The sequence below is a fragment of the Phocoena sinus genome, chromosome 11 (genome assembly GCF_008692025.1).
Source record: "Phocoena sinus isolate mPhoSin1 chromosome 11, mPhoSin1.pri, whole genome shotgun sequence".
Classification (NCBI taxonomy): domain Eukaryota; kingdom Metazoa; phylum Chordata; class Mammalia; order Artiodactyla; family Phocoenidae; genus Phocoena; species Phocoena sinus.
In genome coordinates this window covers 14,641,209-14,659,810 of record NC_045773.1, presented here as the reverse complement: position 1 = coordinate 14,659,810, position 18,602 = coordinate 14,641,209, and the positions used below count along the sequence as shown (strand labels likewise).

The window sequence follows — 18,602 nt, the reverse complement described above, 5'->3', positions numbered from 1 at the left end:
CCAAAACCTGTAAGAAAAACTACTACTACCATCATCATCATTAAATTTATTAAAACCCAACTTTATAAGATATACTTTACATGAAATAAAATATACCCACTTGTAGAGTATGAAAACATTTGTCAAATGTACATATCAGGTAACCACTATCACAATCAAAACCAATATTTTCAGCACTTTAAAATATCCCGATGCCCAGCTGCAATTAATCTTCTCCCACCTCAGCCTTAAGCAACCATTTTTTGTTTTCTGTCAGTATAAAACTGCCATGCCTTTTTAAAAAATATCTTTCTGTTAGCATATTATTTTCTAGATTAATCTAAGTAACGAGTATCAGTAATTTTTGTCTTTTTAGGGCTAACTAATATTACGTTTATGAAAGTAGCACAATTTTTTAATCCCTTAATCTTCTGATGGACATTTGTGTAGTTTCCAACTTTTGGCTATTAGGAAAAAACTGCTCTGAATCTTCAGTGCACAACTTTGTGTAGACATACACTTTCTTTTCTTTTGGGAAAATACACAGGAGTGGAGTTTCTTGGTAATAGTATTTTAAGAAACTACCAAATTGTTTTTCAAAGTAGTTTTAACACTTTACACTCTAAGCAGCCAGGAGTAAGAATTCCAGTTGTCTCACATCCTCAAAAATGCTTTGGTATTTTCAGCGTTCTTAATTTTAGTCTTTCTAATAGGTGTGCAGTGGTATTCCACTGCAGTTTTAATTTTCATTTTCCTGATGAATAATGATGTTGAACACCTTTTTTTTATGTGCTTAAATGTTATTCACGTATCTTTGGTGAATTGTCCATTTATATATTTAAAAATTTTTTTTAGTTGGTTGTCTTCTTGTTATTGAGTTGTAAAAATTCCTTAATGATATATTTCAAAGATCATTTTCCACTTTGACAAAGCCCAATATTTCTATTTTTCGCTAAGCTTTGTGTTATTGTGTATACATATGTATGTATATGTGTGTCCTAAGAAATCTTTGCCTAGCCCAATAACTTGTATATTTTCTTTTAGAAGTTTTAAAGTTTTACTTTTAGGTCTGTGATCCATTTCAAATTTTACTTTTAGGTTTGTGATCCTTTTTTTGCATGTGTATGTATGGTGGGTCAAAGTTAATTTATTCCAAATAAATATCCATTTGTTTAAACACCGTTTATTGAAATATGATGCTTTCATCATTGAATTATCTCAGCACCTTTGTCTAAAATCAATTGATCATATAAGTGTGGTTCTATTTTTAGACACTCTATTATGTTCTGTTGAACTATCCTGCCAATACTACACTGCTCTGATCACTTTAGGGTAGTAGTAAGTGGTAAAATCAGAGTATAATTTCCCCAATTTTGTTCTTTATCATTTTGATTTTACTTTTCTTAGCTATTTTCATTCTACAGAAATGTTATCATCACTTGACAACTGCCACAAGAAAACTAGCTGAGATTTTGATTAGAATTATTTCAAATCTAAAGACCTATTTGTAGACAATTGACCTCTTAAAAATATTGTTTTCTAGTCCATGAACATGGTATATTTCTTTACTTATTTAGGTCTTATTTGATTTCTCTCAGTACTCCTTTATAGTTTTTAGTGTACAGACTTTAATTTAAAACTTTGAGGCTGCCAGTGATTAAAGATTAGGAAGATGAGAAGATACCAGCAAAAGTTTTTGAGCAGGAACAGCTAGTGAGACAGGGAACAGTGGGGAGAAACAGCCAATCAAATTGGATTCAAGGGAGAAAGGAAAAGGATTTTGAAGACCATGAGTATAGACAATTCATTCAAGGTGCTTTAAAAAAGACAGAACTGGTGATTCTGAAAAGGGGGACAAGTAGCTGGAACAGTGTTTGAATATGTAAGACAGCACAGTAACTAGAGCACAGTGGAGGACCTGGCCTGAGGAAGGAGCATGGTCTTTGAATATGGGGCAGAAGCATTAGAGATTTGAGTCAAGGGGTGTCCTTTAAACTAAATGAATTCCTCTTCATGGAAAAACTTACTACAGTATGACTATTTTTCTCATACATCCTCAGAAAAATTCAGCATGTTGGAATTTTTATAAATAAACAACATTTTGATTTCAAAAAAGAGAGATGCCTTTAACTTAAAAAGTTTTGCAGTTCAACTAAGACAAATATCCCTATAAAATAATTCTTCCAATTTGCATCCCCATGAATTAAAAGAATAGTACAGACCATTTTGAGTTTACCTAGTGTTATGAAGCATTAACTCCTCTCTAAACCCTCCTATAATGTTTGTTAGACCCTGTGTAGAAATGAGGTACGTGACTGACATATTTACAGAAGAATGTAATCATAGAAATCCATAGAATGTAGTCATAACACGCAGTCATAGCTCATCAGATAAAAGAAAACTGAGTCTGAAAGATACCATATTTGATTTGTGGATTTCATCTTCCCAGTATCTATTTACTTTAAGATGTAAAAAGTGCAATTTCTTTTTATTACAACATGAAAATAAGTTCAAGCAATTTTTCTGCTCTCATGTTCTAGCCATGTGTGTATCTGTTGGTGTCTCTGCATGCAGGTGGTCTTCATTTCTTAGCTTTTATTCAACAAGCTGTTACTTCCTTCAAAAGCAATACCAAAACTCAAACATATTAAAAAGTTTAGTTGAAGGGCTGGATGTGAAACACAAACAGCATTCTTTTCCTTACAGAGTTGTTTTGCAAACACATATACAGTGGCTCTCGGCCTCAGGAGATTATACATATGTAACCTGAGAGAGCAGCTATACTCTTTTGGCCTTTAGTTTCTTTATGTGTTTACCTGTCTTTTAGAAGCCTCATGCACGTATTTTAAAAATATGGTTTAGAAAGGATTCAGTGACAGTGCATAAGATCCTTGGGTTTTATTTCCCTTTTCTCTTCACCCTAACGAGTCGCAGGAGCTATAGGCATGAAAGCTATAAGAAAGCTTACGTTTGAATATAGGCTAAATTCGGGCAGACACTTGACCAGCTTAATCTTTGCTTGCAAATGACAATGCAGTGAAACCAGAGGAAGAAAAAAATTTACTTCTTTTCCTGTTGGAAACCTAATAAGTAGTTAGCCTGACCCAGTTTTCAATAAGAGAGATTTTCTGATGACCCAACAGGAGTGACTATCTCTAGTCAAAAAAAAGGGGAGGGTGAATTTAATCTTTCATGCCACTGGAATGGCAGCTGCTTTCAGCATTCTCTGATTCTGTGAAGGATGATGAAGATAGAACTGGCTTTTCAATGTACGGAGAATTTTCCTTTTGAATATTCCAAACGGGAGATTTGCACATGTGCCTCAAGAACTAATTGTCTAGGTTCCGTCAGTAATGCAGCAGGAGAGGAGCGTGTTTTATGCTTAAGACCAGAGAAGAGCCACGCAGTACTCAGTGGATAAAAGGCTTGCGGTCCCAGCTGGGAAAAAGAGTCCCATTATCTCCCAGCTGCATAGACATTCCATACGGCTTGGTTCTGCCTGGATGCACAGCATGCCTCGCTGAGAGCTTGAAACAGAGTTCTGCAGAAAAATTGTACAGATCCCGAGACATTTCCCTGGTAAGATCTGTAAGTACAAAATTCTGCTGTCTGCTGCAATGAGAATATTGCTGGGCAAGCTGCAGCTTTTCTTCCTTTCAGTGTCTTTGTATTAGCATAACAGGTAAAATCTGGGGTTGGGGGAGAAGTCTCTGCTTTATTTATGCTGTGTTTCTATGATGCTGATGCTTAAAATACATTTATTCCTGTGAAAGAAAATGTATTGAATCTGTATTCGGAGGAGCTTAGGATCAAACCAGGGAAAGAGACTACAGGTATATTTTTCAGCGTTTCACTAGTCTTTGCTGCAGTAAAACTAATGGGTAAGATGGGATGACAGTGCTAATTCTGGTACTTTCAGATGGCTTCACGCCCTTTCTGTAATGGCAAATGGGAAAATGTTATTGCTAAATTTTTTTCGTCAAAGGGTAAAGGCGTGGGGTTTACAGTGTACAACGGATGATTTAAAGGAATGTTTATAAAAAGTTTCCTGGGGGAGGGTTTTAGTTAGGGGAGCAAAGCAAGACTGGAGGTCACATGAGCTCACCAAATTTATCTGGTATTTTGCCTCTTATGTAGCTTCTAGATAATAGCTTCTGGAGTTTCCATTTATAATAGTTAAGCTTGTCAGTGTTAAGGTATGTATAATACTTTATGGAAAGTTTCAAAAGTTGATGACTTGGGAATAAAACTTTTAAGAGCTCTGAGATTAGCCACACATAACCCATTATGTTAATGGAATATTGTCAACATTGGGGGTTTGGGGGGATATTGGAATTCATAATTTTGCTTCTCCAGTTGTAAACTACTTACGTTTAAATAATCAGCATCCTAACTATGTCCTCTGAGAAACATTCACAGAATGACTAAATAGAAGAGGAAAAAGTAGGGAGAACAGTAGAATTACACAGAATCAATTCGGAAAATGAGGTATTCATAATCTTATCTAAAGTGGCAATGTTTTTCAAAGGTCTTATAAAAAAAAGAAGCCATATGTTGAATATTGAATTGCTTGTTTTGAACAATTTTCATTTGCCTCATGGGTTTGTTTATCATCTTTTTTTTGATTATTGTTTTTAAAGACTACCAATTTATGTGCATTGTATTTTATAAAAAAAAAGAGACATTTAAGCACACTCTCCCTTGACCCTCCCTTCTTTTACATACGTGTAAACCTACACAAATTCACAGAACAAACAGATACACACAAAAATACTGACGAGATTTGTATAACAAACAGAAATACAGAGTCATTTTATCTTTGATGCTTCAGTGATTTTTTTTTAAAGCAACAACATGGCTATGCAGTCCAAAGATTTCAAATATATAAATCTGCAAACTTTTATATAAGGCTTTATATGAGGTTATATAAATGCATAACTTATCACGTCTTAGCAAAAAAAAAAAGCCCATCAACTACTGTGCATTACTCTTTGAACATTTCTAGTGAAGTACCAGAATATTTTTTTTTAATTCTCCATGTAACTTTCCTTAATAAAAAATAATTTACATTGCCATTTAGAAAATTATTACATATTTGGTCCAAACTCAGACAAAACAAATTAATTATCTTGTAAAAAGCATGTGAAGTATATCGTTTGCATACTTTATTTTTTCTGACAAATAAAATACTCAGTAGTACAAAAGTAAATTTGTACCTCTTAAATTATTTTAGTGGAGGAAGGTTATGAAATTATTCATTTATGTATTTAACCTCATGTTATTTAGAATGCAGTAGCATAAGCTATACTCATTAAAAATAACTCAAACATAAAAGTTTGAAAAAGAAATCTCAACACTCATAAATAACAACCATGAAATTTAAAGACTATCATTGGAGAGATCCAATGCCGATGCCTAAATGAGAAAGAGAAAGACTTTGGTAAGAACAATTTCTTACCGTACATATTTAATTTTGTTTTTACAAATAAGAAGTATTTAAATAACATGATCGATGATTGATAGATAGATCCACAGATAGATATTTTTAAAAGGATATGATTTTACCCTACTCTTTAAAAAAGGTACTGAATTTAATTTCAGATTTGGATTAAGCAGAAAAAAAAGGAGTTGGTATGAAACTGAAGAAATGACTAAATTTGGGGTATTCATTTCTTTGCAACAGAGATTAGTTCCAGAAAAATTATCTTAGAGTTAAGAACAACAATTATGAAAATGTTAATAGTTTCAACTCATTTTTAAAATGCATTATTAAACAATCTCTTATAAGTCCTTGTTGTGATAAAGAAATTAGCACATGTACTTTATGATTATCTCCCTTACACATACCACCTGAATTTTAATTATATTATCAGTTTTACATTACTGAGATTTACAGTATTTACATCCTGGCTTAATTCCTACAGTCTTGGTTTGGACTTATTTCAAATTTGAACGGATTCAGTCCTTACCAATTGCTCAATTCACCATTCCTGTATTCTTTATTTTGAATTATTTCTCAGGTTGTTGGAGGTTACTGTTAAGTAGTACCCCTCCACCAAAGAAACTGTCATAGATGCTGTATTTTCTCTGTGCTTAGATAGACTGTTTCTTCCATTTGCCTTATACATGAAAGACAAGTTATCTTTGTTGAATCAAACTTATTTTTTCCTTCAGAAATTTGTAAATATTTATAAACAAAGCTGAGGACACTTCCCATATTGAATGGTGCTGCCCAGTGGTTTTTAGATATGTTTGAAATTTTCATCCTTGTATATAACTTGCTTTTATTGTGATGGATGTCCACATGATTCTTGTTTGTCTGTTTGTGTTTGCCAGAATATGTTCTGAAGTTGGTCGGTCTTCATCAACTTTGCTTGAATATGGTGTACTCCATTGATCTGAGGTTCTTTTATTTCCAAATTTTTTGTTGTTACACTATGTACTTAATTTTTTCCTAGAGAATGGGGAGATTGTTTTTATACTGCTTCTTTTCTTCAGGATCACCAATTATGGGCATGTTGGATCTCATTTGTATGTCTCCAATATCTATCATATTATCCAAATTATTTTTAATTTTATACTTTTTCAGTTCACTTTGATTTTCTTTTTTAAAATATATGCAGAAGATATTAAATCTACGTTAAGAGTAACTGTCTAAGCACTTTCCCCAAGCTGGGGCTGATTCTTCTTGAGATTTATGTTTTTTAACTGCATTTCCCTTTGTTCCCCCCACCCCATGATCTGCTTTTCCTTTCAAAATATATGCACGAAATATGAATAAGCAGAACACAGATGATTTTTAGGGCACTGAAACAATTTTCTATGATACTATAATAGTAGATACATGTCATTATATATTTGTCATAACCCACAGAATGTACAACACCAAGAATGAACCCTAATATGAACTGTGGGTTTGGGGTGATGGTAATGTAACAATATAGGTTCACCAATTGTAACAAATTGTAGAACCATGTATCACTGTGGTGGGGATGCTGACAGTGGGGGGCACTGTTCACGTGTGTGGGCAGGGTGTATAAGCTAGCGGGTTTGGGGGCAAACTGCATTCTCCTAAAAGAGAAAGAGAAAGTAACTGTCACTTTTCCCTGATGCATCCCCCCTTAGGTCCATGTTTCTTCGGACTTTGACAGTGACGGAGATGTGCGTCAGAGTCTGTGTTTTGGGGTAACCCCTACTCACATTTTTCATTGAAAACAGAGGGTTTTTTGCTTTGTTTTTGTATCCCACTACCATCATGTTTTTCTTTCTTCCTTGTTTCTGCAGAATAAATGAGGAATAGAAATCTCTTTAAGGAACTTTAAGTAAAAATCTTTCAGTTGGGGAAAATTCTTTTAAGTGGAAATTTCATTAGAAAACTAGAAACTAAATTATTTTCATTCATATTGACAAGAGCTATTTTAGTTAAAATTGATTTCATGTGCACTATGTATTCTAGTATTAAATACTTGTTATAGTAAAGGCATAACACAGGGCATACTAGAGAAAAAAAGAAAAAAAGAAAAAAAACCCAGAGTCATTGGGCATTCTTTTGATCTCCTATTAGTCTTTCATGATGAAGTCTATGGCTTACTTAACTATCCTGCAATGAATCCTAAGGTAATTTACAGTGAATTTGAGTCCTAGTAGCATGAATCAAAATTAGCACTCTCAAATATTTTATGGTGGTAGAGCGGGTATAAAACTTACACATAATTGGTTTCCAATTAAATGAATAAACGAATGAAATTAATTAGGTATTGATATTTTTGAAAGAAGCAATAAAAGAATCATGTATCCTATGAAGTAAAAAATGAATGATCTTACTGGTAAAACATGTTCCATTAAGTTCCATTCTCTGCATGGCTATAAAGTGGTAAGCAGGATTCTGAAGGCAGGCCACTTGAGCTGAAGTGCCACCCATCAGTTATATACCTGCTCTTCTCTAAATCCAGTACAGAATAGCTTTGTTGCCTTAAATGAGTTACTTAGCCTCTCTTTAGCTCAGTTTCCCCATCCCTAATGGAGAGAATAATAGTACTGACTTCAAAGTACTAGCAAGAGGATTAAATAGGTTAATATGTGAAAACACCTTGGAAGAAAGCCTTGAAATTAGTAAGTACTCTTTGTATTAGTTGTTTAATTGTTTTTATGTTAGTATCACTACTATAACATTTGTCTATAAGCTTTGGGATCAAGTGGGAAAAATAATAGAAAACAATGAAAAGAATGAATATTACCATCATCTATTCAATTATATTGGGTATTTAGTAGACAATTAAATTTGGAGGTGTAAATCACAATAAGATATGAAAATGGAGCTCAGGGAGCATTATGAGAGATTTAGAGATGCTGGCCCTAAGATCCATATAGCTTAAAAATAGAAGTGATATTTCTGCATAGACCAATCAGGCCTGATCAAGAAAAAAGATTTATTTAATTTTCTGATTATAAATTCAATGCACAGAAAAACATTTTTAAAAAAGCCATAATTCCTTTCATCAAGAAAAGCCATGACAAAATGCTTATGAATTTCTTTCCTGTTCTTACTAAGGGCTTTTTTTTTTAATTAAAATTTTAATGTCCTAAAAAAGTAATACATGCAGCTCGAAACAACAGTAATAAAATTTGAAACTACAGCAAAGGTAGTAAAATAAAAATACCTTCCTACACATTTCTAGTCCCACTTCCCAGAGATAATTTCAACAGTTTATTTTATTGTATTTATTGTTTACTGCCTTTTATTGGATTGATAAATATATTATTTATATATTTTTTACTAGCTTAAAAATTGGATACTCTATCACATTTTAGTGAACATAAATATTCTAACATAAAATATAACTTTATATTTTCTAAAAAAGCTAGAGATAATATATAAATCCTCTTCACAAACAGGACCATGACTTGTTTAAATTTTCTCCAAGATATTTTACCCAGTGTCTGCCTTTCTACCATTTTATTTTCACTTTATTTTTAAACTGCTTCCAATATTTTTAACTAAGCTTATTTTAAAGTTGAATTTTGATTGTTCAACTAGTTTTCATTTTTAGAGACAAATTATTCCATTACTTGTGTCTGCTGGATTTCCCTCATGGTGGCTCATTCTTTCTGATGTTTATGATTTCCTTTTATGGCAAATTCATCTTCAGCAGATGTCGCTTTCCATAAGAGACCAGCATCATGTGAGTAGAAGATGCTTCTCTATAGCATTGCTCCACTTTTGCCTCTAGGGTGGCTCTATAATTTCCCCGTTTTGGACTACTTTCTATGTTAACTTTTTGGCCTAAAATTACCTCACCATGCAGATGGAATAAATTTGAGCCCTACAACCAAGCCTGGGATAAACTTGGTGTTATGGCTACCTATGACAGACTCTTTTTCCACCAGATAAGCAGAATCCTTCAAGATCCCCTGTTTCATGCAGGGTCCTTTTCTCCTTGGATTATTTTAGCTTTACCACCTCCTCACCAGTCTATGTTTGAGTGTCCTCTTCATTTTTGGTTCCCTGAGCATTTTTTGTTTTCATTTACAACCTTGGTTATATACATTTTTATATTTGTTTTAAAGTATATTGTACCTAGATAGTATTTTATGCATCTGTGGTGGAAATGATAACTTTCTCATTATACTGCATAATATCATATACTTCCACGTTGACTCGAATTTTCCCCATCTGCTTTCTATCTTGTAGAAAGTCATCAAATTTCTGGCTTACTGTTTTTTTTCTTCCTGGCCCTCTATGATTTCATATATTTCTTTTGGTATGTTTTGGATCAATTCAATGGTACGTTAGGGGTGGAGGCATACACTCATTCCAAAATATTAAGCTGAAAGTTAATCTGAGGGTTTTTTAAAAATTTAATTTTATTTATTTTTAGCTGCGTTGAGTCTTCATTGCTGTGTGCGGGGTTGCTTTCTCCAGTTGCAGTGAGTGGGGGCAACTCTTTGCTGTGATGTGCGAGCCTCTCACTGTGGTGGCCTCTCCCGTCTCGTAGCATGGGCTCCAGGCGCGGGCTTCAGCAGTTGTGGCTCATAGGCTCTAGAGAATAGGCTCAGTAGTTGTGGCACACGGCCTTAGCTGCTCCACGGCATGTGGGATCCTCCCGGACCAGGGCTCGAACCCATGTCTCCTGCATTGGCAGGCGGACTCTTAACCACTGTGCCACCAGGGAAGCCCCAATTCTGAGCTTTAAAAATAGATTTTTCACAGAAATTAGAGATGGTTACTTTCCTTAATTTTTAAGTAATTTGCTAGATTCTCACGTTATCTAACAAGAAATGGTTAAAGCCAGCTGTATCTGTGTTTCCATTGGTTCCACAAATATTAACTTACTAAAGTGTCTGATTCAGTCCAAAGGGACAGTTCATTCAATAAGAAACTATGCTAGGTAATACTCTAGAATTTAGTTAGAAAAGCTGAACGTTTATATATTCTTTGGGAGTGGTGGCTATATTAATTCTTTAAATTTAACGATGTGCAAATTCTTAAAATGTAGCAGCAATTATTGAAAATGTTTTTTAGCACAGCAATTCCTAATGACACAGTAAAGCTGAGTGCTAAACAGACCATTCTTCCTTTAGGTGGCTTCTGCTGAGTAAGTGAGAATATTGGGGTGGATGTGTTTTAAAAGCTCTTTAAAAGTCTCCTTTTAAGGCCGGAAGGAAAGACTCAAATATGACATTTTGCAAAGTTTCTAGTAATTTCTCACTCTTGTGTGTAAAAAAGCCAATATGGACACTTTACTTTCAATACTTTTATTTTATTATTTCAAAGTTTAATCTATTTGGCTTCTATTACATTTGCATGACTGACAGGGCTGTGTAAGGAGCTGTATATAGAGAATTCTGTGGTGTCTTTGTAAATGTCAGGAGTGCATTACACTTGTTGGAATAGAGCTCTTAGCCAAAGAACCTAATTTTCCTCTCTGACATCCATCAAATTTCTCCAGTAGTAAAGAGCAGCAAATGAAAGAGGTCAGAAACCAGATATGCTGCTAATTTTCTATCGGCTGATATGAGTAAATTAAAGAAATTCCTTAAAGTTTTATTGAGATGAAAAGCTTATAGTTACTCAAGGTTTGATAGAAGGAAAGTTTTTTCAAATGTTACGTTAAGATGTTTTCTAGGCATTTAATATTGTTAGTCAGCAAATTCTTAAACATGCTTAATTGTGAATCTGTGGTGCTGACAGGTATGCTAATTCTTACATTCCTATATCTAAATTAACACAAAAGTGTGTATTCAAGAGTTCTCTTAAAATTAAGTTTTCTTAAAATAATATACGTGTTTTTCAGAGATGCCGACATTATTGTTATTTTGTGCCAACTGTGTCTATATGGTTTGTAGACAAGAGAATGAGGCCTCTATCTGCTTCTTCCTTTCAAGCTATAGGGCACTTTCGTGGGGAAAACTGTCTTAGCTGACTTCACTCTAGTTTCATCTATTTTTGTAAGATGGTCAGAGTGATTATGCAATGACAGAAACAGCTTTCTTATAGAAAAAGAGAGAAAGGAATTTAAAAGAAAAATAACCTATTTGCCCTGTGTGGTTCAACATAGAAACCCAAATAGAAGTTTTCATACATTTACACACACACATCCATCATCTGCACAATACTTGAGCCAATTTCTTTTACCATTAGTGACTTCTTCACTTAAAAGGTAAAAGTCCTCAAGTCCATTCTCTACGTCTGTGTCTTTATTCCTGTCCCGCTCCTAGGTTCTTCAGAACCATTTGATTTTGTTTTTTGTTGTTTTTTTAGATTCCATATATATGTGTTAGCATACAGTATTTGTTTTTCTCTTTCTGACTTACTTCACTCTGTATGACACGGGGAGGGGGAAGGGTAAGCTGGGACGAAGTGAGAGAGTGGCATGGGTATATATACACTACCAAATGTAAAATAGATAGCTAGTGGGAAGCAGCCACATAGCACAGGGAGATCAGTTCAGTGCTTTGTGACCACCTAGAAGGGTGGGATACGGAGGGTGGGAGGGGGACACAAGAGGGAGGAGATATGGGGATATATGTATATGTATGGCTGATTCACTTTGTTATAAAGCAGAAACTAACACACCATTGTAAAGCAATTATACCCCAATAAAGATGTTAAAAATAATAATAATAAATAAAATAAAAACATCTTTAGATAGAGTCACAGATGTAGAAAACAAATTTATGGTTACATGAGGTGAAAGGGGCGGGGGGTAAATGGGGAGACTGGGATTGCCAGATACACACTACTATATATAAAATAGATAACTAATAAGGACCTACTGTATAGCACAGGGAACTCTTCTCAATACTCTGCAGTGACCTATATGAGAAAAGAATCTAAAAAAGAGTGGATATATGTATATGTATAACTGATTCACTTTGCTGTACTGCGGAACTAACAAAACATTGTCAATCAACTATACTCCAATAATAAATAAATAAATAAATAAATAAATAAATAAATAAATAAAAAGGTAAAAGTCATTTTCCACAAAGAAACTTGGAAGAACAAAAAAATCGTTTTATACCATTGAAGTTTCAAGACTTATAAATGTATCTTTGGATGTCCTAAAGTTTTTTTTATTCTCAGAGTTTTAGCCCCTGGGTAACATTTTCTTTCATGCTTTTATCTGTATATGAAATTATCCCAATTTATTCACAAATTCTGTTTAATCCAGATCAATAATTTAACATACTTAATTACAATACTTATAATATAATTCAATAAAATGTATTGATAGCAGTAGTAAAAGGAATTTTCAAGTTTAATTAAATAACATTTCAGTACACTAAAATTTTTCAATATTATCTTTATAAATGATTGAAAAAATGTGATGTATACATTTATAATTATTGTCTTATAAACACAGTTAAAAAAATTTTTTTAACACTTTGTTTTCATGGAAGTTTGGACCATATTTTAATTTGTTTAATTATTTATTCCAGTTTTGTTCTTCCCTAGAGTCTGAGTTCCTGAAGGCTTGGGCCCTGACTTGTTCCTCTTTGTGTGTTCAGTGCCTGGTTCATTGTAGACAGTGATTTTCACTAATACATTAATTCCACAAATATTCACTGAATACTTACTATGTGATTGATGCTACTTCAGGTACTGGAGTGCAACTATAAACAAGACAGAGAAGAGTTCTGCTACTGTGAAATCAAAATTCTAATATGTGTTTTGAATTCAATTAAATACCGATCTCTACCAATTTGGGGGTCTAAAATTTTAGATCTTACTTGAGAAATGAGCATTAGAATTTAATAAAATATTTAATTCGAAAATAATTTTTAATGAAAAAACTGTACATAGTGAGAAACACAGAAAGGGCTACATAAAAAGGAATGCATATTTGTTTGGAATAATTATCCCTCTATTGTTGTTGATATATTCTAGGTTACCCAGTGGATTCATAAACTACCTGAAAAAAATAACATCTCATATTATATACATGTTCACATAATTTTCTAATCACATGTCCCAACTTCTTTACCTGAATGTTACTCATTTTCATCAAGTAAATGGTACTTGTGGACTCACTAAGATGATGAAATATGTTCAAAATTTGCAAACTACACCAAATTCTTAAATAACCTCAGCAAATTACTCTACATAGCAGTGAAGGAAATTGAAAACAAACAGAATATCACTTATTTTAATCCCTTTTTACTGATTATGCAAGTTGTATATATTTATTATAAAAAATTTGGAAATGAAGAAAAATAAATATTACTCATTATCCTAACACTCAAGATAATGGCATCCTTTCAGTCATCTTTTGTGTGTGTGTGTGTATCTGTGTGTGTGTGTGTGTGTGTGTGTGTGTAAAATACAACATCGGGATGAATCTATGTGGTGGTGTTTTTTTTAACTGTAAAAAATGTATTTATTGATGCTGGCGGGAATATAAATTAGTACAATCACTTTGTAGAATTACAGATGAAGTTGTACACACTCTTTGAGCTTGTAATTCCACTCTGGCATATACCCTAGAGAAGTGTGCTGAAATGTATACTAAGAGACATGTTTAAGGATGTTCACACCAGTAATTTTTGGTAGTAGCAAAAATTGTAAACCAGCTGTCCATCAACAGGGACTAGAAATGGAAATTTTGGTATATCCAAATAATGGAATATTACACAGTGCTGAAACTAATATAAAGCATCACTCATTATTATGGATCAATTTCAAAATCAAAATGTGGGGTGAAAAAAGGCAAATTGTAGAATACATATGTTATGCTGCTATTTACATGAAAGTTGAAAGCATGTGAAAACTATACTATGTATTTTATTTAGGGGTGCAAACATATGTAAAAGATGTGAAAATTAAAGGCAATGATGATTCTTAAGGTCAGGTTATAGTAGTTACCTAGGCTGTGAGGGCAGGAGGGAGAGAAACACTGGTTGGTAATGTTTTATGTTTTTAAAGTGGAAGGTGAGTACATGGATATTTAAATTCCTTTTTGTATGTATTACATAGTATATCAAAAAATTTTCCATAAAAGATAAAAATGCATTTGGATAGATCACAACAAAGTTTTAAGAGCAAATAATAAAAGTGTTGCTTCTGCACGGGGTCCTCTGCTCCAAACTGCTGATCATATTTTTCCTTTCCCCTGAAGACCATGCTCAGGGCTGTTCAACCAAACTTGTGACCCCCATTGCCTCAGTGCTGGCCACCTCCCTCCTGCCCTTGTGAGGCCCTGAGGTCACGCCTCCTCCCCTGAGCTCCAGATGGGCCAGGTGGGTGCAGGTACAGTGTTTTTCTTCCACTCCTGCCTGGTGGGGCCTCTGCTCTTCTTGCTGTACTTGCTCTCCCTTGATAATTAGAGCTGAAGCTAATCATTTTCTCAAATTCATTGGCCATTAGTTAGAGTTGCCAGAGTTGGCAAATGAAAATACTAATGTAGGATTGCCTAAATTGTAAATTGCATAAATTGGAGTTTAGATAAACAACAAATAATGTTTTAGCATAATTATGGCCCAAATTATTTGTTATTTATCTGAAATTCAAGTTTAATTGGGTATCCTATATTGTACCTGGCAGTCATACATTTGTTCCTTTACTTCCGGGAATCATCTGTCCAAAATTTTTGCTGATTTTTAAAATAGGAGTGGTAGTTTTATTTTTCACCTCACAGACTGACTTGGGAAGAGTTTTTTTTTTTTTTTTTTTTAAATACTAAGAATATTAATCTGTTTTGCTGTCATGTCTGGCAAATGCCTTTCATTATGAAAAGACACTGGTTCCAGTCTTCTAAATTTTACATCTTTGTGTAACTAATCTGTCATTATGGTTTCTGTCTTTGGTGTCAGGATGAGAAAGGTCTCTCCCTGCTAAGATTATAGAAATTAGGGTGAATAAGTTTATAAAGGCTCAGACTGCACAAGCAGCAACAAATACAATACACAGGTCAAACATCGATTTAATGTTCATATGAGTTTATACAGTATTTTCTGTGAATTAAACTTCTTATTGTAACCCTGTGGAAGGAGCACTTGTCCTGTGTTTTCAGAAATTTTCAACAACATTTGGAAAGAAGATGTGTCAACCGGAAGTATTCTGTCAAGATAATTACTTGGGGAAATTTATATAGAAAGTGTTACTTTCAGTAAACAGGCTTTCTTGGAAATGACAGTAGGACTTTGGCAAAGAGCTTAGACTCTTCCTCATCTTTGGGTCCTTTCCATTCATTAAAAACACTTTTCTTTGTTATGAAAACTTCCAAATATATACAAAAAAGCAGAGACTAGCATAGTGAATTCCTATGGAACCCTCACTGAGCTCCAAAAAAAACTACTGGCAAATCTCAATTCTTCCACCCATCCCTCTAGTCCTCTGATCATATTTTGAAACAAATTCAGACATTTAATCTTATCATCCATAAATATTTTCATATATATCTCTAAAAGATAAAGACATTGAAAAACACCTAACCAGAAAACCACATCACAACCAAAGAATATTAACAACCATCCCTTAATATAGGGATTATAATGTAGAATTCAGACAACATTCAAATCTCCCTGATTATGTCTCAGATCAAGATCCAATTAAGACCACATATTGGCTTCTCTCTTTGTTTATATTTTTTAATTTTTTGTTTTTTTTCTGATAGTTGATTTTTTAATTTAAATTTTATTATTATTTTTTATATAGCAGGTTCTTATCAGGTTATCTATTTTATACATATTATGTATATTTGTCAATCCCAACCTCGCAATTCATCCCACCACCACCCCTTGCCCCCGGTTTCTCCCCTTGGTGTCGTTAAGGTTGTTTTCTACATCTGTGTCTCTATTTCTTTGTTGCAAACTGCTTCATCCATACCATTTACCTAAATTCCACATACATGTGTTAATATAGGATATTTGCTTTTCTCTTTCTGACTTACTTCACTCTGTATGACAGTCTCTAGGTCCAACCGCATCTCTATAAATGACCCAATTTTGTTCCTTTTAATGGCTGAGTAATATTCCATTGTATGTATGTACCACATCTTCTTTATCCATTCGTCTGTCGATGGGCATTTAGGTTGCTTCCATGACCTGGCTATTGTAAATAGTGCTGCAATGAACATTGGGGTGCATGTGTCTTTTTGAATTATGTTTTCCTCTGGGTATATGCCCAGTAGTGAGATTGCTGGGTCATATTGTGATTCTATTTTTAGTTTTTTAAGGAACCTCCAATACTGTTTTCCATAGGGGCTGTATCCAATTTACATTCCCACCAAACAGTGCAAAGGGTTCTCCACACCCTCTCCAGAATTTGTTGTTTGTAGATTTTCTGAAGATGCCCATTCTAACCAGTGTGAGGTGATACCTCATTGTAGTTTTTATTTGCATTTCTTTAATAATTAATGATGTTGAGCAGCTTTTCATGTGTCTCTTGGCCATCTGTATGTCTTCTTTGGAGAAATGTCTATTTAGGTCTTCTGCCCAGTTTTTAATTGGGTTGTTTGTTTTTTTTAATATTGAGCTGCATGAGCTGTTTATATAGTTTGAAAATTAATCCTCTGTTAATTTTTTGCAGACATTTTCTCCAATTCTGAGGGATGTCTTTTCATTTTGTTTATAGTTTCCTTTGCTGTGCAAAACTTTTAAGTTTCATTAAGTCTCATTTGTTTATTTTTGTTTTTTATTTCCATTTACTCTAGGAGGTGGGTGAAGAAAGATCTTGCTGGATTTATGTCTAAGAGTGTTCTTCCTATCTTTTCCTCTAAGAGTTTTATAGTGTCCATTCTTACATTTAGGGTTTTAATCCATTTGAGTTTATTTTTGTGTATGGTGTTAGGGAGGTGTTCTAATTTCATTCTTGTACATGTAGCTGTCCAGTTCGCCCAGCACCATTATTGAAGAGACTGTCTTTTCTCCATTGTATATCCTGCTTCCTTTGTCATAGATTAGTTGACCATAGGTGCGGTGGGTTTACCTCTGGGCTTTCTATCCTGTTTCCATTGATCTATATTTCTGTTTTTGTGCCAGTACCATATTGTCTTGATTACTGTAGCTTTGTAGTATAGTCTGAACTCAGGGGGTCTGATTCCTCCAGCTCCATTCTTTTCCCTCAAGATTTCTTTGGCAATTCAGGATCTTTTGTGTCTCCATACAAATTTTAAGATTTTTTGTTCTAGTTCAGTAAAAACTGCCATTGGTATTTGATAGGGATTGCACTGAATCTGTAGATTGCTTTGGGTACTAGAGTCATTTTTCACAATATTGATTCTTTCCCATCCAAGAATATGGTATATCTCTCCATCTGTTTGTGTCATCTTTGACTTCTTTCATCAGGTGTCTTTTAGTTTTCTGAGTACAGGTCATTTACCTCCTTAGGTAGGTTTATTCCTATGTATTTTATTCTTTTTCTTGCAATGGTGAATGGGATTGTTTGCCTTAATTTCTCCTTTCTGATCCTTCATTGTTAATGTATAGCAATGTAAGAGATTTCTGTCATTGATTTTGTATCCTGAAACTTTACCAAATTCTTTGATTAGCACTACTAATTTTCTGGTGGCATCTTTAGGATTATCTATGTATAGTATCATGTCATCTGCAAACAGAGGGCACTTTTACTTCTTCTTTTCCAATTTGTATTCCTTTTATTTCTTTTTCTTCTCTGACTGCCATGGCCAGCTCTTCCAAAACTATGTCAATAATAGTGGTGAGAGTGGACATCCTTTTCTTCTTCCTGATCTTAGCGGAAATGTGTTCAGGTTTTCACTATTGAGGACGATGTTGCCTGTGGGGTTTTTCGTAGATAGCCTTTATTATGTGAGCAGCTTCCCTCTATACCCACTTTCTGGAGACTTATTATCAGAAATGGATGTTGAATTTTGTCAAAAGCTTTTTCTGCATCTATTGAGGTGATCATACGGTTTTTTATTCTTCAGTTTGTTAATATGGTGTATCACATTGATTGATTTGTGTATATTGAAGAATCCTTGCATCCCTGGGATAAATCCCACTTGATCATGGTGTATGATCCTTTTAATGTGTTGTTGGATTCTGTTTGCTAGTATTTGTTGAGGGTTTTTGCATCTATATTTATCAGTGATATTGGTCTCTAATTTTATTTGTAGTATTTGTCTGGTTTTGGTATCAGGGTGATAGTGGCCTTGTAGAATGAG

At 33.9% G+C, this 18,602-nt stretch overlaps 1 protein-coding gene across 3 annotated transcripts in view; it reads left to right on the top strand.

Annotated features, from left to right (window-relative positions):
* Positions 1-3,382: 3,382 nt before the first annotated feature.
* CNTN6 (contactin 6) overlaps positions 3,383-18,602 on the top strand; it is a 293,620-nt gene continuing 278,400 nt past the window's right edge. For 2 of the 3 annotated variants that reach the window (XM_032648985.1, XM_032648982.1), the window contains exon 1: positions 3,462-3,558. The gene's annotated coding sequence lies outside the window, so the exon portion shown is untranslated. Of the gene's footprint in view, positions 3,568-18,602 lie in introns of all 3 variants that reach the window. The other variant, XM_032648981.1, reaches the window with a different exon arrangement.